The sequence below is a fragment of the Hibiscus syriacus genome, unplaced genomic scaffold (assembly GCF_006381635.1).
Source record: "Hibiscus syriacus cultivar Baekdansim isolate YM2019G1 unplaced genomic scaffold, ASM638163v2 tig00112399_pilon, whole genome shotgun sequence".
Lineage (NCBI taxonomy): Eukaryota > Viridiplantae > Streptophyta > Magnoliopsida > Malvales > Malvaceae > Hibiscus > Hibiscus syriacus.
Window position 1 is genome coordinate 554353 of NW_024063321.1, and position 24836 is coordinate 579188.

The 24836-nt window shown below is 35.0% G+C and overlaps 1 pseudogene; it reads left to right on the plus strand.

Annotated features, from left to right (window-relative positions):
* Positions 1-13571: 13571 nt before the first annotated feature.
* LOC120179057 lies at positions 13572-24751 on the plus strand (annotated as a pseudogene).
* The last annotated feature ends 85 nt before the right edge of the window (positions 24752-24836 follow it).

Here is a 24836-nt window from a genome sequence, read left to right on the forward strand (position 1 = left end):
ATTACGGTTCGAGTTGTTTTCGATTAAGGTCAAATTGGATATGTATCCATATTGGGTCAACTAAAATTTAGATCGAGTATGGTTCGAGTTTCAGGTAAAATTTGATCATCATGTTCGGGTTAATATCGAGTATTGTGTTGAGTAAATCGATTTGGATAACCATGTTTAAGTGAATTTTTTCAAGTCTAGTTAAGTGACACGTTCTAATAATTTTGATTTTTTTAAAAAAAAATTAAAAAAATATTATATTTATAAAAAAACTCAAATTTCTCTTAAATTACATAAAATCTCAAATCCTTACAAATCTTAAACCCCTAATCCTAAGCTACCGACATCATTGTCGGCCACGACCACCATTGTCGACGTAGTCATTGTCATCTTCTTAGTCATACGCCGCCATACTGGTTGTCGATTGGTCATCGAGATTGTGTGAAGTCACGATTTGCTGTGTAGGGTTCGTCTGGGTACAAACGTCGATTACTAGCGATTTCATCGAGTTATTGATTTTCGGGTGGAGCTTCGTCAACGGTAAAGGGTGGCACCGACGTAAGTTTTGGAGTTGAAATAAAAATTTTCAAAATTTTAGAATTTTTTAAAGTATTTCAAAAATTTTGTGTTTACGGCAATTACAGCCTGAATCCTTAATCCCTAAACTAATAACATAAGACACCTTAATAATATTATTAAAAAAAGTTTGGATAATTATTTGAAAAAAAAATTATAGTTACTCATTTTATAATTAAGTCTTTTTGTAAAAGTAATCTGATTTTCCAAACGAAATAAAAGAAAATAAAATTCCATAAATCCAACAAAACAAAAACCAATAACCACTCCGTTCCATCACTATTGATTTCTCTTTCGAATCAACACTCGGAAAACTGTCTGAAAATTTTCTGTCAGTTTATCGAGAAATTAACAAAAAAGGGAAAGAAAAGCAAAAGCACTTCCAATGGGCCGAAGCTCATCTCCTCCAAGACGGGCTGTTCTGCGGTGCGGCGCCTAAAAAACGGCTAATATACGGCGTGACCGGTTAAACAAGTGACCGGTTAAAATTTAGACCGGTTATGTTATATTATTTAACCGGAAATATTATAAAGTACAATAACATACTAGGTAGCGCTTATATAATGTAATAGGTAGCGCTTATATTTACCTATTTTATAAGTAAACCGGTATATTTATACCGATAGCATTGCAAATTTACCTATTACATTATATTATATTGAAAGTGTCCATACTTTTTATAAAAAGGATCGATACTTTTTTTAAAAGTTATGTAATTTATGTTTCAATTTTTTTAACAGTGTTTCATGTTTTCCACCTACAATATTGATTTAATAATTTCATTTGCACAAAAAATTATTTGATTGTTTTTATATTTTATAAAATATTATTTAGAATTTTTAATTTAATAATAATATATACCGTAACGTAAAAAATAAATCATTAGACGCCTATTATGCCTAAATATGTAGTTAACAAACATACCCTAAATATGTAGTTATTGTACATACCTAAATTTAATGATAATATACTTGTAGTTATTGTACATACCTAAATATGTACTGCGAATTTAATGTTGTACCCACCCTTTAACTACCACTACCAATGCCACATCCTATTGAAAGCAGCACGACAGAAACATGTTCAAAATGAACCTTCGTTTACATATCCATCAACTCCTGGAGCACTGAACTTGCACAACAAAATTTTTGCCATGGATAATACTGATGTAGACAATGTTAAGCCAACCGAGGAATGCCATGAAGTACATAATGTTGATGAATCTGACAGATTGGTTGGTCAGCTCTTCTGTTCACGTGATCAAGCTTGGCACTTTTACAAGGGATTCGCACGGGAACATGGGTTTAGTGCACGTAAGGGAACAACACGGCTTGACGTGGAAGGGAATGTGAAGACACAAGAATTTTGTTGTTCCAAAGAAGGGTTTCGAGTATCAAAAGTCAATACTGTTGATCGTCAACGTGCTCATACGCCAGTCACAAGAACAGGATGTAAGGCTAGAGTCGTAGTTACAGCAACAAATACAAACGATCAGTGGGTTATAAGTAAGTCTGATCAGAAACATAATCATGCATTGTGCACATCTGCTATGACACCATTATGCGTTCTAATCGAGCTGTAAGTAAGGCTGATATCGATGAGGCAACAACATTGAAAGAGGTCGGTGTTGGCACGGCACAAGTAATGAACTATTTAACGCAGCAGGCAGGGGGCTATCATAATGTTGGATTTACACATAAAGACCTCTACAATGCACTTCAAAGAGGTAAAGCAAAGGAAATCGTCGATGGGGATGTGAATGCGCTTATTGCCTACTTTGATTATAAGAAACATGATGATCCCGGGTTTTTTATGACATACTCGGTAGACGAATCGGGGGCATTGTATAATCTTATTTGGTCGGATTCTACATCGAGATCGGATTACACATGCTTCGGTGATGTAATTGTGTTCGACACAACGTACAAAGATAATTTGTATGGTCGACCAATTATGCCTATTGTTGGTGTCAATCATCACCATAACACAATTGTGTTTGCCACTGCCATAATCGCTGACGAAACGTCTCAATCTTTCGAGTGGGTGCTACAGAATTTTTTAGAAGCCATGATGAATAAATCACCTATTTCTGTTGTAACCGATGGGGATAGGGCAATGCAGAGGGCTATCAAATCTGTTATCCCTTATGCTAAGCACAGATTATGTTCTTGGCATCTTTCTCGCAATGCACAAGCTAACATTGGTGACCCAAAGTTTACAGCAGCATTCTCAAAATGCATGGCTTCCTGGTGGACAACCAAGGAATTTGATATTCAATGGCGTTCGATTGTTTCAGAATTCAACGTCCAAAGCATCCATGGGTGATTGAGAAGGGAAATACACGACACTTATGGGCACAAGCATATCTAACCGGTCATTTCTTTGCCAATATTCGCTCAACACAAAGGTGCGAGTCTATGAATGCTTCACTAGCTATTGCACTGAAACACAAGAAGACATATTTAGATGTTGTTCGTGCAATTGAAGATGGAATTAGTAGAATGCGTATGAACGAGTTGAAAGCGGATTACTTAAGTTCCCATACGAAGCCCTTCCAGATCACAAAACTGGTCGACCTTGAAAGCCATGCCGCTGCGATTTTTACCCGCGAATCTTTTCGTGTGTTCCAAGATGAACTTATACGGGAGACATTGTACCGGATTGAGGCAGAGATTAAGTCCTTATCAGATGAATGTCAACATTATATTTTGTCAAAGTACGCAGAAAAAAATAGGAAATTTGAAATTAGTTTTGATTCTCGTACGAAAACTCTAATTTGCTCCTGCAAAAAATTCGAGACCGTTGGACTTCCGTGTCGCCATCAACTTCACATTTTGAAGCAATTGGACTACACATATTTGCCCGGGACTTTGATTCAAAGTAGGTGGACTAATGATGCGAAGGCTTCTGCACCCAGCTATGTTGATTGAATGTGTCTCCAGAAGTGATGCAAATGGCAAGGTTCGCTGCTCTACGTTCAACGTCAAGTAGGTTATGCTACATTGCATCAAAGACAGACGAGTCTTTCAAAACCGCAAGAGATGAGATGAAAAAAATAATAGAAGAATTAGAAAACTCGTTTGGTTTGAATCATTCAGTCAACCAGAGCATTGTAGTAAACAATGTTCGTGACCCTCAACGAAAACAACGCAAGCGAAAAGAAGTGCCGAAGAACAAGGTCGAGAAGAAAATTAGGCGATGTGGGTACTGCAACGGTGAGGGGCATAACAAACTAACATGTCCTCAAGTCAGCTTAGTTTGAGTACAAGCACACAGCCTACATCAACTGATTTTTCGAAGACGGAATGGAATGACAACGATCTCCATAAAATATATCGTAAGTATCAACATCACTCCTATTGTATGTACATATAAATATTTTGAATGAAGGAAGAAAAACCGAGTTACTTCAAATTACCGACACTTTTTTAAATTGTATCGACACATTTTTATTCCAATCTGGACAAAAGTACCGACACAATATTATAAAGTGTCGATATAGGTTGTAGACCTATTCGCTCATAAAACCGGTATATTTACCGGTTATATTACAAAATTATCTATTACATTATAATTATGGGTTCCGATGTGTAAAATGTCGACACTTTTTAAATCGTATCGACACATTTTTCTTCCAATATGGACATAAAGTACCGACACAATATTAACAAGTGTCGATATAGGTTGTAGACCTATTCGCGCATAAGACCGGTATATTTATACCGGTTATATTGCAAATTTACCTATTTTATTATAATATGTTGAAAGTGTCCATACTTTTTATAAAAAGGATCGATACTTTTTTTAAAGATATGTATTTATGTTTCAATATTTTTTAAGTATGTTTCATGTTTTCCACCTACAATATTAATTTAATTATTTCATTTGCACAAAAAATTAGTTGATTGTTTGATATTTTATAAAATAATATTAAGAATTTTTAATTTAACAATAATATATACCGTAACGTAAAAAATTAATCATTAGACGCCTATAATTACTAAATTAATATCTTAAAACTCACTCAAAAGATAACCTTAAATTAATGTTTTCCACAGTGAAAAAAGTATAGACACTTTTATAAAAAGGATAGATACTTTACAATATATTAAAAAAGTATAGACACTCAAATGTATATGTACACATAGAAGCAAATATGGAATAATTAATGAAAATATACATACAATATAATCACACCAAAATATAAATACACAAGAATGTTCAAATAATGTACCGACAAACAAAATTAATCCGATGAAAAAGGGTTGTTTCTAACGAAGTCCGGAACATTAGAGGCCTTCAACAAATTTCCAAATACTCTCGTATGTTTCCGCCTTTTTCTGGGACATACATAAATAATTCAATTATCAAACTAATGAGGTGCAATTTTACTAACAATAAATTAAATTCGCATAAGCATGAATAAATTTGTGTCATACCTAGAGCTTTGTCGTTCGAATGGGAAGCAGCGTCAAAGGTATGTGGACATATGTAATTGTATTTCTATATAAACACATAAGTTGTTAAAATAATCAATGTCTGAACACCTGTTCAACTGATCAGAAACATATTGCATAAATGCAACTTACCGGATTATAAATCATTTTTTCCGCTGAATCATCGACCAAAAGTGTATTTAGCTCGTTAAAATCTGGACACGCGTTCCAAACATCATTGAGATCTTTACAGTAGGTAACAGAATAGTATGTTTTGCATTTTTTTTTGATCCTGTTCACAAACAGTCGAACATAAATATGTAGAATCATAGACAACGAAAAGTCAGCAAACTGTAATGACATTCATCTTACCCACACGAATAGAAAATGCTCGGAAAATACAGGTAGTTTCTCAAGTACACGGTCGACGTTATGCCTGAGATTGTAATCAAGTTTGAATGTTAACATTCAAATGTATATTAACGATTTTGACTACAGTAATTCAATTGCCTCAAACATGTTCTAACCTCATCTTTGAAGACCAAAGGGCAACAACAAAATTGTCGACACAAAATTGCATAAATTCAAATAATCCTCTTCTGAGGACAACATCTACAACATGAAGAAAATGAGATTAAAGTTCTACGCTTATATTTAAAATAATGGATACAAAGAATAGAATTAAAACCTGCCGGCAGTCTTGGGATGTAGGCAAGGACACCATTGAGATCAAAATTAAAAGTTTTCTGAAGGCGGCGTTGCAGACACGATATACTTGTTTGGATCATCATCTCATCATCATCATCATCATCGTCATCATCTCATCGCCAGCTTCATCGTCATCATCGTCATCATCGTCATCTTCATCGTCAGCTTCATCTTCTGCGACCGCTTGGTTGTCCACATCTGTTAAAAGAAAATAAAATAAAGTTCAGAACGTGTAAATGTTAAGAAACATAGATAATGAATTACCTAACTCGTTTGATGCCGTTGACGTAATTCGTACGCAACATGGAGACTTCACGTTGCAATGATGAAATATCGGATCGCATTCCACTCACAAGGGAATCATATGCTCCCGAAAATTGACCATGTATTCCATCACGGTCTTAATTGTGACATCCTCTGCAACTGGAGCTTCTTCCATCATTGCGTCTCCACTTGGTTGCTCTTCTTCATGGCCAACGGGGTCTATTTCCTCCCTCTCTTGATCTAATCCGACCTCCTTGACACGCTTCCAACCGAGTTTTTCAACAAAATCATATCCCGCTTTTTTAATAAATACCATGTCAATCTTGCGGGTTAATCGAACATGGGCGTCATGCGAAAAATCAACTTCCTTCTTCTTCAACAGATGGGTGATGACACATCCATATGGTAGTGTAGTTGAAATTGTTGCTCCCTTTGTGACCATATATACAATTGTATTAAATATGAGTTTTGCAATGTTTGGAGCCGTTTTGGATTTATACTTTGCTATCCACCAATAATCGCTGTCTCGAAGCGTTGAATGTTTTCCCCCACTAGGCCGGATACCATGTGAGCATTTGTGAAACACTCTCGACTCTACATCGAGGTGAATTGGGCTATTTCTAGTAACCCATTTAATTGTAGACCAATCTACACCATTTTTATCTGAATCCCCTGTATTCGCTACACCTAAACCCTCCGCAATAGTTTCTGGAGATATATATATATCCTTCCCCATGACATGTGTATTAATTCCTATTATATTAGTCTTATTAGGCTCGTGCTGTAAGGAAGCATTGTTGTAGAAGACTCTAACTAGGTTGGGATAATATCTTGGTTCACACCAAGGAATTCAAGCCAACCCCAAGATGTAAATGTGGATTTAAAACTAAATGCATATTTATCATCAAACAAGAAACCCAGGTCAATGACACGTTCGGGACGAATCTTCCTTACTTTAAAACTCGTCTGCCATCTTTGTTTCTCCATGTCGGATCTAAAGTTCAGAGTTTCGAAGGACCTGATTTCCTCAGAAGAATCGTTTGTTACAGAAGGAGGTGGTTGAGAAGAACTGGGTTGAGAAGAGCTTTGAGAAAGACCTCGCTTCTGACGCTGACGTTTTGGAGCCATTTGGTTGGATGCTACCCCTATTACAATGGAACACAAACACATTCAGGATAAAACTCCAATATAGAAATCAATCAAACCCATAAAATATCGATAAATTTACCTGAATATCTTATCGTCACTTATGATAACGGTAGAAGAAAGAGGAAGATCTGCCTGCTTGCATTTATGTTAGGGTTTCTCGATTAAGAGTACTATATAAACGGTGGAAAACACTTGATATTTAAATTAGTATCGACACAAAATATATTAGTGTCGACACATTATTTAGACATATTCTCTCATAAAACCGGTATAATTGTACCGTAGATTGAAAATTACATATTACATTATACTTTTGGGTTCGATGATTTGGGATCGACACTTTATATATGGATCGACACTTATGGGTGCACCCTGTTTTCCATTCATTCTGGAAAAAAAAATCGACACAAACTATATTAGTGTCGACATTATTTAGACATATCCTCTCATAAAACCGGTATAATTGTACCGGTTAGATTGAAAAATTACATATTAATTATACTTTTGGGTTCGATGATTTTGGGATCGACACTTTTATATATGGATCGACACTTTATGGGTGCACCTTGTTTTTAATTCATTCTGAAAAAAAAATATCGACACAAAACTATTAGTGTCGACACATTATTTAGACATATTCTCTCAAAAACCGTATAATGTACCGGTTGATTAAGATTACATATACATTATACTTTTGGGTTCGATGATTTTGGGATCGACACTTTTATATATGGATCGACACTTTATGGGTGCACCTTGTTTTTAATTCATTCTGGAAAAAAAAAATATCGACACAACTATATTAGTGTCGACACATTATTAGACATATTCTCTCATAAAACCGGTATAATTGTACCGGTTAGATTGAAAAATTACATATTACATTATACTTTTGGGTTCGATGATTTTGGGGATCGACACTTTTTATATATGGATCGACACTTTATGGGTGCACCTTGTTTTTAATTCATTCTGGAAAAAAAATATCGACACAAACTATATTAGTGTCGACACATTATTAGACATATTCTCTCATAAAAACCGTATAATTACCGGTTAGATTGAAAAATTACATATTACATTATACTTTTGGTTTCGATGTTTTTGGGATTGACACTTTTTTATATGGATCGACACTTTATGGGTGCACCCTGTTGGCCATATTGTAAATTGCCTTTTACTTCCAAGTATCGACATGACCCTTAATGTATAAGAAACATGTACAACAACATACTGCTAACTTTTTCTCATTCATATTATATTCACATACAAAAAATAAATCGTATAAAATTTAAATCTTATACAAAATTAACTCGACATTTACATCATTGCATCATTTTGTTATTCTTATGTAATATTGCAGCTTTTGTTATCTCCTGTCTTCATTCATTTGATTGTGGCTTACGAGATCGTTAATACTCGCGATCGATCCCAGTCTCCAACACCTATATTCAAATTGTCAGAACGTTAAGTATTGTCAAACAGCATTCAATCTATGACTTTTAACAATTTTACCACAAACATTTTTTTCTATCCACTTACAAAATCACCAGTTGCCCCTGTAGAACCGATCGATTCCATCCACATCATCACATACATGCGCAATCATATCTGTTACAAAATTTGAAAACCACACATGTCAATTATGAATACTGCATAAATTAAGCTTTCTATTTGTGATAACATCTCATACCCATTCAATTGCTTATTCTTCTTATGCTCCACAAATTTGAAGTTTTTCAAGGGATACTTTCCTAGAGATCCACATGACTCAACCCAAATGCGTTTCTTATTATAAGAATAATATTTTAATCTGCATTAAAATAGAAGAAGTTATGCACCAAAAAAAAATGCATTATAATTTACATAATGTCCTTTCATACATACATACATACCAATCTCTTAGCATCCTTCACTCTCTGTTTAGCTGCTTCAGTGTAAACATACTATCATATATTGTTACAACATGATTACCATATCCAACACCAACAGATACCAATGTGAATTATGGTAGTTTATTGTGATCATTATCTGCAACAAATTTCACACCCAATTTGACAAAAATTCAACATTCTATATCCGAAAACATCATTTGCAATTGGTATGGTGTCTTACCTTCTCAGTCGGTGAATTTCACATAGTTATCCAATATGACACCCCAGAAGGTAGAAATATTCTCAACACTTTCTTTATTGTTGGCTTCCAACTGTTGCTGTAATTACGCAACAAACATTATTAATTTACCGTCTATAACACTACTTTTCAATATTTATTAATTTAACTCACCACTAGAGGTATGGAAGGTAGCCAATCCTCCGGTGTGACTTTTGAGAATCGTAGCATATGGTCCAGGCGAGCAAATCGATAACCTAACAAAATTAATACACAATCAGAACATATTCAATAAGTTTTATTTATTTTCTACTTTCTACTTACCACAACCGCCAACCCATTCCGTAGGCTTCAACGTTGCAACGTCGTATACGTAGCGAATTGATTTCCCATTGATATACAGTATATGATGAATCATTAGGATTAATATCTTGTCATGAAATATTTAAATATCACTCACAAAACATATATTTCACTTACCCCGATTCTAACTCGCTATTCCATAAATAATCACAAATTGCAGCTTCGATGTCATCAATTCCGGTGGAATATCCGCTTTTTCAACCTACAATTTTGCATACAAATTTGTGTCACAACAACATAATAAAAATCAAATTAAGTATTCTTTTATTAAACTTACCTTCTGCTTCTTCTGGGGTGCAGGACATTCCGAATCCAAAACTGCTGCTATAACACTCTCCGTGTATAGATGACATCGACTTCCTTCCTCCTCATTTCTTCCATCTCTTCTTCTTCCTCCTCCCTCTTTTTCTTCTTCATATTTTTCAGTTCATCGTACTTTTTTTCTACATAGCTCTTCATATCTTTTATTTCACCCTTCAATTGAGCTCCTTCATCCGAGTATTTATCAACCACCCCCTTCACCCCTGTAAGTTCACTCCTCAAATCAACAACCTCCTTCACCACTCCCTCAAATTTTTCTCCCGTCACCATCTTAATATCACCCCTTAACACCGAAACTTCTTTCACCACTTCACCCCTCAACACCTCTACTTCTTTCACCACTCCATCTATTTTTCCTTCCACTACCCCCTTATGCCTCTCGAGTTTCTCTACGACTTGATCAAGTTTCTCTTCGACTCTTGATTGTCTTTGCATGATTTCAAATTGGATTTTTTGATATCAGCCAATTCAGACATCAAATGTCGAAGTTACTCTGTTTTGCTTCACCGTCGTCCACTCACCTTCATCCCCCAATACAACCATCCCTCCTTTCTTCTCTCTGCCTCCACTGCCTCCTCTACATCCTTGCCAATAACCTTCAAAAATTAAATTACAATATTAAGACATTGATTATATATATTAATTATTTATACATTTACCATTTCTTGCTTCCCTATCCAACTCAACTTCACCACACTAACCACCTTCCTTCCCCATGCACGGATGCGTGCCACTCCGGTTCTTTCATAAGCCGGCACTGCCTCACAGCCCGACCAAAAATCGAACAGTGCAACCTGCATTTATAAAAAATTTATATTTTATATAAAAACACAAAAAGTGATTCAACTCATTTACCTCTAAGATTGCTATGCACCCTTTGAGGTATCTGGCTGCCCTTTTTAAAGGTGATTATTGATTCAATCAATCTCGAATGGATATATTCAGCCCCAATTGAATTCACCCTTCAAGCCTTCATCGCAAATGAGCTTCATATATTCCTTGTTCGTTGACGTACCGTTGGACAAAGAAATATACCGACAAGGTACAATAGAACTCGGGCCTTCAGCTCATCCCCCAAGTAAGATCCACTTTTGATATCCTCTTCAACTTCAGTATATGTCACCTTATGATTCAAACCATATTTGGAGGCAAGTGCTTTCCAGTTCTTACTCCTACAGACTTCTATAACACTTTTGCCTTGTTTTGTACCCCCAATACGGCTGCAGCAGTCGATACCCCAGAGGGAATGAATAATCACCATACTTAGCCATACATTGACTGACGTCAAATTGTGCATCAAGGATCGACACAATTCCCCCGAATAGGTCGATCCCTTACTCCGATCAACGATCCAAAACCTATTTCTCCCAGCACATTCAACTGACCCTTCTCCTTAAGGTGTTTAATTAATAAATTCACCCTTTTAATGCTGCATCTTGTCGACACTTCCTACATTTTTAACAATATATAATGTTTATAGTTCTTATATATTTTGTATCAACGGATTTACAAGTTTAATGAATACCTTATTTTCATGTGCTTTCCTCCGTTCTTTGTATTCTTTACTATCATTCCTTGACTGTGTGATGTAAGGTTCCTTTTCAGCATCAGTCATTGAATTCCATTTGGACCTCACATCTTTTTTCACCTAATATTAAACATAAACGTTTCTTAATCAATACATTAACACTAAATACTAATACTACTCAACGTCAATTTCATTTACATACCGAACCGCTCTGTGTGCCATCTCCCTTCATCCTTTTGCATTCGGCCATACTGTTAACATTTAAAATTTAATCAATTTAAAGTTTATCGATACTTTAATCCAATTACCATTTCAACAATAATAACAAAAGACATTGATACTTACTAGAAGTACATATATCCACCCTTTGGTTGCTTTCGAGTCTCGGCCTCAATTTCAAGTCTCTGCTCCACCAACAATTTTCCAACCCATTGACTCCATTTTTTCCTTCATATCAGTTTACGCAAATCAAATTATTTGTTACATACACTTTTCAATATACAAATATAGATAACTACTTTTGTGGTAAAACGGTTTTCTTCAAAAGAATTTGAATGGCCACACCAAAATGTGTCGGCACATTTATACAACCTATATCATTTTCTACCTATAATTTAATAAAAGTATCGACATTTATATTTTTCCTTGAATATCTATTTCTACCTGCAATCGGTCCCAAATGCTTCCTTACTCCAAAACCCCAAACAACACATAAAAAACCCTATCGCGATTACTGTAATAATAAAAAATTAGGGTTTCGACAACATACTTCGATTCGACTGCAGCAACAAACAAACAAACTTCGCTTTAGAAACGCCTTCTGAAATGCAGCAACAATTACTCTTCTTCGATTAAAAACTCGTCGTTCTATCTTTTTTCAGAGGATATTTAGCTATGGCCTTTATATTTTCATCGGATATGTTATTTATATTTAATCGATACAAATACAAAAGTGTCGATACTTTTATGTCAGGTGTCGATACTTTCGAAAGGATAATTACCTATTTCTTTGAAAGTGTCGATAATTTATTACACGTTACTTACGAAGTATCGACACTTTCAATATATCCGGTATCATTTTACCGGTTTTATCATTTGTTACCGGTTTTATCATATTTTTACCTGTTATATCGTTGTGGATCGATATATTTTTTTTAAAGTATCGACCATTATAGGCGCTATAATGCTTCTCTTTTAAATTCACAAAGTGTCGATCCTTATATAACGTATCGACACTTTTAAATTTACCGGTTTTATCATTTTGTTACCGGTTTTATCATATTTTTACCTGGTATATCGTTTGGATCGATATATTTTTAAAAGTTTCGACACTTTTTAGGATTTAAAACTGCTTTTAAAGTTATGTAATTTATGTTTCAATTTATTTAATAGTGTTTCATGTTTTCCACCTACAATATTAATTTAATAATTTAATTTACACAAATTTTATTTGATTGTTTTGATATTTTATAAAATATTATTTAGAATTTAAATTTAACAATATTAACCAAATATAATAATAAATATGTTTTCAACAGTGAAATAAGTATGGACACTTTTATAAAATGATATACTTTTTTGAAAGTTGTAATTTATGTTTCAATTTTTTTTAATAGTTTCATGTTTTCCACCTACAATATTAATTTAATAATTCATTTACACAAAAAATTATTGATTGTTTGATATTTTATAAATATTTAGATTTTAAATTTAACAATATTAACTAAAGATAATAATAAATATATTTCACAGTGAAATAAGTAACACTTTTATAAAAGGATAGATAATTTACAATATAAAGGTAAAAATATGACAAAACCAGATTCATTATGACAAAACCGGTAAAATTTACTTGATATGTTAAACGTATGGACACTTTTATAAAAAGGATAGATACTTACCGATAACCAAAGTTTACCGGTTACCAAATTTTTTAATAGTTTTTCATATTTTCTACCTAAAACATTATTAGTTGTCAACATAATAGGTACCGCTAAACCGAATTTATTAAATACATTTTAATGTATCCGGTAATGCTGTATATTAGCCGTATATTAACCCGCCTTTCCTGAGACAATCCCCCTCCAAGACACGATGACGATGTCAGGAATAACACCATTAACAACAACCCCAATAACAACAACGATCAAGGATTATACTCGATCCGCGATCGCTTTCTTCTCAAAAGAACTTGGACACAATCGGGACCAAACAAACAATCTTCTCTCCTTGACGGAATTTAGTCCGGACTCGTCATCGGTTCACCGGAAAGGATTATTGCTCTCCTTTCCGAGGCATATATTTGTTTTACCTTGCTGTATTTTTTACGGTTTTCGCTTTCGCTGTGGCGTCGATGGTCATGAAGAGTTCGATAACGAGGAAAGTGTTCAGGCAAGGAGGAGAGAAAGGTTGGAGGAGGTCCATTTTGGAAGGAATGAGGTTCGGAGGCTCGTTGAAGTTTTCTCCGGCAGGGATCTCTCGGCGGCTAGCTGAAGGCGGCGGACTTGATCGGGTAAGGTCAGCTGATAGGATCGGCATTCGTGGCCCAAGGCTTGCTCTTGTGAGTGATTGTTATTCTTTCTTTAATCATAATTGGATCAAGTAATAAGAAATAAGGTCAGACCAGACTTTAATAGGTCAGGCCGGGCTTTAATAATTTTTATAGGTTTGAATCTGGTTTGTGTTATTTAGGTCTAATTTGGCATGTTTAAAAGTTTGGTATGTTTAAAAGTTTGTTAACAATAAATATTTAATATTTTTAGTTTAGTCATTAATTTTAAAGTAAAATCTCTATTAAGTCACTCTAACTTAGTGCATTTTATAAAGTAGTCCCTCTAAATAGGTCGGTCTATCAGGCTTATAAGGCTTTTTAATAGTCTTAAGCCTGACCTGTTTAATTAAATAGGCTTTTAAAAAGCCTGAACCTAACATTTTTATTAAATAGGCCAGACCAGACCATGCTTTATACAGGCCAGGCCGTAGGCTCCTGTAGGCCGGCCTGGCCTATTCCCACCCCTAATAAGAACCTAGCACTTTTTATTTATCTTTTGTTTTTTCTGTTTGTACTGCCAAAATAGTATTCTTTTTGGTACTTTGTACGAAGGCTAAGCTCGTACTAAGGGCTGACAATGAATAAGAGATAGATCGGGTGGAACTTCATCCGTCCTATTACTCGCGGTCCAAATCTCCTTACACACCCTCCATCACCTACAAAAAATTTCATCCATATCCGCTTCATCTATCATCCGTGGGTAGAACGGATGAGAAATTGATGATACTATGAACAAAATTTATTTTTACATCCTAAGCTCAAATTCTTCTACATTCATAGAAACCAAACATAAACATTCATAAAAACCAAAACATGAAAAATAAATTTTCATCAAAAACAAAAACAAAATAGAACACAGTTTATATAATCTTGTGCACTATGTTTGTGATACATTTTTTAAGTGAATAGATGCGTCATGTATAGTTTTGTACATCAAATATAATCTTTAAATCTTCATCAACAAACTATCACTTCTCAAAAGTCCTCTCTATCCTAGTATCAATAGGGATAAATCAATATTAAAAAATTAAACATATTTTCAATGGGATAAAAGTTAGAATTAAGAGAATAAGAATATTTACAATCATCCGTTTATTTTTTTAATATATATATATATATATATATATATATATAGTATATATGGATGGATGGATATATTAAAGGGTGGATGGATGTTGCGGGTGATGGGTCAAAAAAATTTCAATCATATTTGACCCGATCTATCTATCATTCGCCAATCATTCATTTCACAGCGGGTTTTCATACAATTATTCGGGGTGGGTGGGTAGATAATCCACTCACCATGGATAATTGCCAGCCCTACTCGTACGCCCTCTTTTTTCCCTTCTCAGACGGTAATTGGTAGTTTACACATATGGGAGAAACTAATTTGTAAGTTATCGAATTGCATATTTGTTTAGTAGTTTCGGCGATTCTTTTAGGACTTAAAATCCATGTTACCCAGGCTCGGAGAGTGTGTCGCAAATGGATTACTGTATTATACGTGTATGGCACTGTATGTCAAATTTCTTTGAGTTATTAGATATATTTTATAATCATATTCCTATACCCATGTTGAGTATGTTTCGAACATGGATATCAGACATCGGTGATCGGATGCATTTGGAAAAAAATGAAGAGTCCAAGTAACATTGCTTACGATAAATAATGCCTGGCAATGATCATGCCTTTGTTTCTTTTATTATTTAAAATTGAATGTAGGTAGTAGTTCGTGATTAAGAACTTGAAAGGCTATCTTGCACTTGAATGTGTTGTTATAGGTTTCTTTCTCTTGAAGTGTTTGTTGGAGTAAAACGAAACTCTATTTTCTAATGTTTTTAAAGGTTCTCAACTCATGATTTCCCTACTTTTATTCTTACATGATATTTAACAAATTGAAGATTTGAAACATTAAGTACCGAGTTTCAGCAATGAGATCTAAATTTTTTATTTCCTTTTGGAAAAAGTATGATTTTAGAGACATTTTACATCTAATAAGATTTAGAAATAAAATAGAAGAAGAAATAAATAAGCAAATTTTGGCTGGTCTTAACAAAATGCTCCCTAATTGGGGAAAAATATGGTTTTGCTTAAAAGTGTAAAAAGGATTGAGGAGTAAAGGAGGTGTGATAGCTCCAACTGGAGTTACAGGTGGTTTATAATACATAGGCTTTGCTTATAAGTTCTGATGACATTTTCAGATGGGAGTACATTGATCAGGAATTAAATAAATATAACAATGTAGAACTCTTTGGAGGATGGTGTGGGTTAAAAACTGAATATTTGTAGAATTTTATTTTGTTTTTATCTTTTTATTTTTTTGGTGGTGGTAACTTCTAAGAACATATACTGCCTGATTCATTGCTACTTTCTGGAAAGGAAGGCTGGTTGAGAAAAATGGTTTATTTTAAGTAATTTGCAGGCAAGTGGTTATGTGATTATTGCTAAGTTTGGCTTCTACATTCATAGTTTTGAAGGTAATTTGCTGTTATATAGCAATCTAAGTATCTAATTATAATTTGGAATTGAAAGTTGTTAGAAGTTATAGTGATATTAAATCCCTAACAATCCAATGATTAGAGTGGGGATGTTCGGTTGGTTACATTTTCAGCACAATGCCTCGAGTTAAAAGTAGCTTCTATATGGTATTTATAGCGTTATGCATTTACTTTGTGTATTCCTGATAATTGACAGATTTTGGGAAACATGAAGGAAGACCCACAGTCATTGATGTTGGTTACTGTGGTAAAGAGTCTTCAGAGACTTGGCTATGTATTTAAGGTGATCTTTTTTTTTAAATAAAAAAATTATGACCGTATAGTGCTCCCATTTTTTGGATGCGCTAATACAACATATTTTACGATAAAGTATCTTCTATAACTTACACATATGTTGGATGCATTAATAGTTATGTACTCTGGTTCTGTTTAACTGTGCTAGCATGAGAGTATAGAATAATATTCACTGACCGGACCAGAAAATATTATGGATCCTTACACTGTCAATTTGGCAGATTTATACACTAGGACATGGCAAAGTGCGTTCAATATGGGAGGAGCACATAAGTAAACAGATTTCATTTTTAGGTCCAGCGGAATTTGGTCGTATTGATTAGTCGCTGTATGTTATCTTATTCTTGTGTTACCAATTTTCTTTGTTTGTCTATTTGCGCGGTGGTTTATGTTGAATTTTTGTTGCAATTCTTCTTGTGATTATTGTTTTGATTATTTACTTTGCATTGATTGTATATGTTGCTTTCATTTTTTACAGTTTTGAAGGTGTTATTGCTAGTTCTGAAGCAAAAGAACCATCTCAAGGTATTGTCTATAGCTAGCTGTTGATTCTCTCACGCTTGTTCAGACGTTTTCTGAATACTACAAACACCTCTAATGTTCTGTTTTAGTTGAGATGCTGTTAGTGAGTGTTATATCCATGCAGCCTTACGCATGAGCCTTTGATTCTGTACCACTTATATGGATAATTCAAGAGGATACCTGGCAAAACGTATTCCTGTCTATGAGAAGACGGGCTTGGAGCATCTTGTTTCTAATTGGAAAAGTGCTTTTACCAGGGCCAATGTTATTGTATTCCCTGATTTTACGCTAGTGGTAAATGACATTCTTACTTCCACACAAAATTTTAGATGGCATTCGTTAGACATATATACGGTTTCTCATTTTCAATTCATTCCTATACCAGATGTTATATAGTTTAGACACTGGAAACTTCCTTGTTATTCCTGGATCACCGGTGGATGTCTGGGGTGAAGAAAATTACAGTATGACCCATTCAAAGCCTCAACTACGGGAAGACAATGGGTTTAGCATGGATGATATGGTGGTTGTAGTATTGGAAGTTCTTTATTCGATGAGTTATCATTGGACTATGCCATTGCAATGCACACGATAGGACCCCTGCTTTATGAGATATGCAAGGGGAAATGATGCAGAAGGATCATTTAAATTGTTTTCTTGAGTGGCAACTCCACTGAGGGATACAATGAGGCCTTACAGGTAGTTTACTGTTGATAGGTGCGTCATATATATATATGTGTGTGTGTAGTGTTTTGTATACTTTGATGCTCCCATTTTGAACTTGAAGAAGTTTTAATTTATAAAGTTGTGTCATGTGTGATTAATGTGAAATGGGAACAATTATTAACACGTTTGACCAAAAAAAATGTTGTCTTATTGCTTGGATTAGATGCTGCATTTCAAACGACATAGCATCATTTTCTTCATGAAGTATACCTGAATTTTCTATTTAGTCGCTGTGCCTGACTTAAGTCATTTGTTTTGTTTCTGCCTTAATTCGATTATTTGGTTAAAAACTTATAACTTGTGGTATAGTCAAACCTTTTTTAATCAGTTATACACTGCTAGATGGAAAAATTTTTGGAGAGAGTAGCAATTAGAAGCTATCATGTGCTTTTCTTTTTGTCCTTTAGTTGTATATGATACCTTCTGCACTCTGAATTGAGGTAGTTTTTTGGTTTAGAGATACTTTTTTCCCCAAGATTTTGTTGCCTTGCGCTTCTATGCAGCAAGTTGCATCTCGGCTAGGACTTACAAAAGGCTTTGTTAGGCATTTTGGCTTTGAGATGCCAATGGAGTTTATTAATGGCTGACATTGTTCTATATGGTTCCTCCCAAGAAGAACAGGGTTTTCCTCCATTAATCATCCGAGCCATGACATTTGGAATCCCTGTCATCACACCTGATTTTCCTATCATGAAAAAATGTAGGCCCATCTAAATTATTTTCCGAGTTCTTCATAATTCTTGATTTGTACGTATGAGAAGGGGGGAGATATGGAGATAGAAAGGTTGGTGGGACCTTTTGTTATGTGTTACATTTCAAGCTTTTTTTATATGACAGGTGGTTGATGGAGTTGATGGTGTTTTTTTCAAAAGCACCAGCCTGATGATCTATTGAGGGTTTTTGCTCTTTTAATTTCAAATGGCAGACTCTCTAGTTTTGCTCTAACAGTCGCTTCTTCTGGAAGACTGCTTGCTAAGAACATTCTGGCATCTGAATGCGTAACTGGTTATGCAAGTCTTTTGGAGAATTTACTCAATTCCCATCAGATGTCTCGCTTCCAGCTTCTGTTTCTGAACTTCAGCAGGGATCATGGGAATGGAACCTTTTCAGGAAGGAAATGACACAAGGAAATGTTGATGCTTCAGGAGTTTTAATGTTGTTTATTTCCTTGAGGAGGAATTCACCAAACATTCATTGGTATGCCTGAGAATGGGAGTAAGATCCAGAACCAGGATGTCTTTACTGCAAAAGACCTGAATACGTGCAAATAGAGAACTTTGCAAAGTATGAAAGAATTGGAATTGAGGAGGTATAACAATACTAAATAGTTGTTGCCCTTTGTTTGTTTGGATCTCTCCCCGCATTGTTTTTTTCTCCTCGTGTTATTCTTCCCTTTTTCTTTTGGTTTTTTAACATGCTAACGAATAAGTGTGATGTGAAAAAGACTTTTTCCACTTAAATCTATAGGTTAATGAAGAATGGAGAGAACTCCTGGTGTATGGCCAAAGATTTATCGAAATGCTCGGAAATCTGAGAAGCTGAAGTTTGAGGAAAATGAAAGAGACGAGGGAGAACTAGAAAGGACAGGTCAATCTGTATGCATTTATGAGATCTATAGTGGGGCCGGGGCTTGGCCATTCTTGCACCATGGATCTATGTACCGTGGGCTAAGTCTTGTGAGCTTCTCGCAATCCGTTTTTGGTGTTTTATCCTTTTAGAAATCTTCATTACAGTTCATGTTTTTTTTCATTACTCTCTCATATATTGTCGTTTTATGTTCTGGTCTCTGGAACATTTATATTTAATTATGATAGTGTTGATATGATTGAAGAGAATTCATGCTGCTGAAAGTATTGTATAACAATATATTCATATAGTCCCCTTACAAAATGCTTTGAATCTTATTGAGTAATTCTTGGGTGGGATGAGCTTCTTTCTAAGGGTGGATAGAAGCATGCTTACTAAAGAGTTTGACAAAATTGCAATTGATGAAACTTTGTACAGATTGTACCTTCCTATTAGAATCGTTTGTGTAGAAGTCTTGTTTTTTTAAGAGTTTTTTATGATAAGAAACGAGAAATCCTAGGAGTCTTTGTAATCTCTAGATAGAATTTTATCTTTAGCAGAAAAGCCCTATTAGAAGTCAACAATTCAGTTTATTTAAACTACTGTAATCTCAAATTCAATAATTAGATTTCTCTTTCATCATCTCTTTCATTCTTCCTTCTTCAATGTATTTCCTTAGATTTTAACACTTCCCATCACCTCCTCTTCTCCACTACTGTTCTTCGTTATGTTGTCTTATTTTTTAATTGATTTCTTGTATTACTATAGTGCTCCTCAGTCTTTTCAGCTCCTTAGAGGAGTTTTCCTTTTTCATTTGTTGGCTGCTGAAAATGATTTTGTTAAATACTAGTTTCTACATTTTGTAATTTGTTCATCTGTATGTCAGTCTAGAAGCAAGGAGGTTGAGATCAGATGACGTTGATGCAGTTGGCCGACTCCCAATTTTGAATGACACTTACTACAGGGATTTATTATGTGAAGTTGGAGGGATGTTTTCTATTGCTAACAGGGTGGATACCATTCATAAGAGACCTTGGATTGGTTTTCAGTCATGGCGTGCTGCTGGTAGGAAGGTATTCTTTATGCTAATATTTGATACTTTTTTCATGTTTGAATACTAGCTAGAGTTTTATTGATGAACCTCTTGTTTTAGATCTCTTACCGTTTTATGATGGAAGAGGGTGAACCAACCTCTTGTTTTAATTTTGGGTTAACTACACGGATGATCACTTATGTTTGTGTTTTGTCAATTTTTGGTCATTGATTTCAAAAAACATAAGATATGGTAACTTTCGTTTTTATTTAATTAAGATATGGTCACTTTCATTTTTATTTAATTAAGATGTGGTCATCACGGGTTAACTGCTATTAACAATTAACAGAATATGTGACGTGATAGTTAGTATAATCACGCATTTGATCCTTATTATTTATATATTCTCTCAATTTAATCATACTTTTAAAAAAATTTTAACATAAAAAATATATTTTTAAATGAAAAATAAAAATAAAATATTTTTAAATTAAGTTAATTATAAAATATATTTAGTAAGTTAATATAAAAAAATATTTTTTTAAGTTAATTTATATAAAATATTATGAATTTAAGTATTTATGTTTTCCTCTTCCCATTGCTCGAGAGAAAATTTAATGTTTTCCTCTTCCCTATCCAACATCAATGATGGTTGTCTCGATCTAGCAGGATAATTTCCGTCAGTATCATTCCCTTGAGTGACACCTGTCCGACCATCAGCAAGCCACAAAACCACTCTGTTTTGAGACTCCAAATGTGATGATTGATTGTCCAAACCCACCTGAGAATTCCGGCCACCACTTTGTTCCTTCTTCGATGACTGTGTTCCAAATATCCTCAGAATTTCTTTCAGAATCCTGAGCAGGGTAATCATCCGGATTTACTAAAGCCATTCCTATCTTGATACTGACCGTATATGATCTCCCATTTGAAAATAGTGTGATGGACCTCGGGATATCAAAAGAACTTGCGATCCTTGCTATCATCTTAGCAACCGCCAAATCGTCCTTGTTTCTAGTTGAGTCCTGGATGCAAACCAATGATCCCCACCGATTTGTTCAAAGGGACTCCGATGAGATCAACTGAACAGAAGGCCAGAGGAACCCCTTCTTCCATAACAAGATGATCTAACTATTCAAACCAGTAAGACAGTTCGATCTTCTTATTCGTCCAAGTCTCTTTTAAGGCTTCTTCTGATGAGAAATTAATGATACATGAATTCCTCGCATATCCCCATCTTGCAACTTTGACGTCAATTCCATCATTAAAGAGAGCCCTCCAAACCAAAGTCAATCTCATAAGATGCTTTTATAATCCCTGTTAGGGAAAACTTAATCCATTCCGACTCTTTTGATGGAATGTACATCTTTATCAAGTTCTTCTTCCCTTCTTCCTCATTAGCAAATTCCTTCAGGGTTCCCTTGCTTGTAAATGAGCTGGCCGACCTTTGATCTTTAATTAGAGCTTCTTTATACGATTTGTTGTCTCTCTGACTTCGAAGAGAGCCTCACGACCCTTATTCTTCTTCATCTCACCTTCAGATTTTTTGATCCTTCAACTGCCTTACCACTAGGAGTTTTCCTTTTCGAACCTTCTGGTACTTAGCAATCCCAACTGATACTTTTCTCCCATCAATCATGATCCGTCCCTTCTTATAATTAGGAGATCTTTTTCATTTGCGAATCGTACAAAGGCGAAAGTAGAGACTATGTATCTTGGTTTGTTGTTGACAAACGGAATGAAAACCCTAAGGACCTTTCCATGGTGGTTGAATAATTCTCAGAGTTCTCTCCTGGAGATTCATTTGCTCAAGTTATCGACGAAAGTTGTCCAAACATCCCCGGTGAAGGACGACCTTTCTGTGACCTTTCATTTTTATTATGTAAAAACAATGTAAATACAAAATTTCTCTTACTGTTTCATGATGGAAGAGGGTGAAACAGCCTCTTGTTTCAAATTTCATTCTGTTTTTTATCATGGAAGTGTGGGGATGGGGGTGGCTGTAACAATGTGTGGTAAAAGGGAATAAATGGTATTGCTTCCTCTAAAAGATTTTATATATTTATTCTTAAAAAGGGGTGATTTAGGGTGTTGGGAATGATTTGAAGGTGAACCAAATCCCTCCAATTCTCCAGTAACCTGATTTTTCTTCTTGTTTTGAGAGGAGAGTGTTTGATAATCTTGTTTTACCCCTCAATATTTCAGTTATCATCTTTAAGTGCAATGACAATGGTCTATTAACTCAATGCTTTACTCTCCCCTCCAGATTTGCTTGCTTGTATTTTCAATTTGCCATCTGTTTTCTCTCTTGTCATCTCCCACATACTTTACTTGTTTAAAAGAGAGACGTGTAAAAGTTCCTAAAACTAACGATGTCCTATTTTTATGTGGTTCTGGAATCTGTATCTTTTGCCTCAAGTCTACAAGTATAAATTTTTAGGGTTTGCAATGTTTGTTTTTCTTGAAATGGGTTTCATTGTCCAAAAAACTGAAAAAGTTATAGAAGAAAAAATACAAGAAAGTAAAGGAGATGTGATGTACTTCTGGGCATGCCTTGAGGTTGATGGCGGTGATGAAGAAACCATTGATGCACTTACATTTGGTCAATGTGTGATGCTAAATGCTGGGTATGCAGGTTTGTTCACTATATATCTACGAGTGTAAAGCATGTAGGTGATGGATTCATTTGTCATTCCTCATCAATGACTAGGTTTGGCTGTAATTCTACAAGTTATGTGAGGGTCTCATGCTGTCATGTTGTAGATATATGGATTATCTCTTCGACAATGAGTTGCTTTCTCCTTGTTCTTTATCTATGTGTTGGAGGGTCATAATTTTAATACTCATGTCCGTGTACGCATCTACTATGTCAAACACAGATACTTCAAGAAAAATAAGTCAAATGTGTGAAGCTCTGGGGATCAGTTTTGTAGAAATTTTCTTGTTAAAGCCATCATGGTACAAATCCGAATACTGTTGGAAGTAAATCAAGGAAAACATTATATTGTTCTGTTACATGGTAAACTGCTTTTCCGTTCCATGACATCTTTTAGCAAGCAAAAAAGCATAGGTGGGCTGCGAAGAGGTGAGGGCCTGTTAACATCTGTTATAGGTTTTTAAGCCTGGTTGATCGAAGTTCAATTTATGAATCTAAACATGGGCCAAGATCAGGTTCAATAGGTTAGAAATGATCATTTTTTATTGGCAGAATTTGTTATTCAGATTAGTTGTAGAAGGTGATAATCTCTATTAAAATTTGAACAGACCCAAAGCTGGCCTTGGGAAAGTTAAGTAGGATAGTTGCTGAATACGTGGACATGTTGTTATTTAACTTGCAATAGATAGGCATGTATGTTAGGTACTTTTATTAATATATGTAAAGTATTGATTGGCTTAGAAGATTTGTTTAATGGCCTGCAGAACTGCTTTTGAAAATGCCTCCGGAAGATGTATATCTTGCCATCTGATATGGAAGCTCTTCCTCCCATGCCAATGTTGAAGGTCACTGGTCCCTGCATAGCTGGGTGATGCCTACCACTTACTTTTTGGAGTTCATAATGTTTTCTCGGTAATTCCTGAGTTCTGCCTTATTTATTCATCTTTCTCTTTCAGCACCTTTTAGATTGCTGCACAGTGAGATGATGAGTGGAAACTTGTATAATCGAATTACAGGATGTTGTCAACTCTCTACATGGCCTGCATACCATTCTAGCAAGGTCAATATTTGTTTGTTGGGTTCATCGGATCTTGAGGTAAGCTTTGTGGTTTCATATGTCTTTGTTGGTTCCATTGAGAGTCTAATCATAGTTTCCTCTATGTTCAGAAAAAACACTGTTACTGTCGGGTTTTGGAACTCTTGGTCAATGTCTGGGCTTACCATAGTGGGGCGGAGGAGGTTACATTGAGCGCACTCTGGTTTGCTGAAGAGCAACTCCAGTCGAACAACGAAAGCATTTATGTGGGCTAGATACTTAACTTTACATTATTGAAGGGCATGGGATGAAGATCTAGCTGGGCATCAGACGATGGCGACCAGCAAGGAAGACGTGGTTATGGCCATTGACGGCGAAGTGCATTGGCAAGGGATTTATGAGGAGGGAGAGGGGAAAGATACAGGTGAAGATGGAAAAAAATGATGAAAACAGGAAAACAAATTTGGGAAGGCGTAGGAATGGATACAAGAAAAAACCATTTGATTATA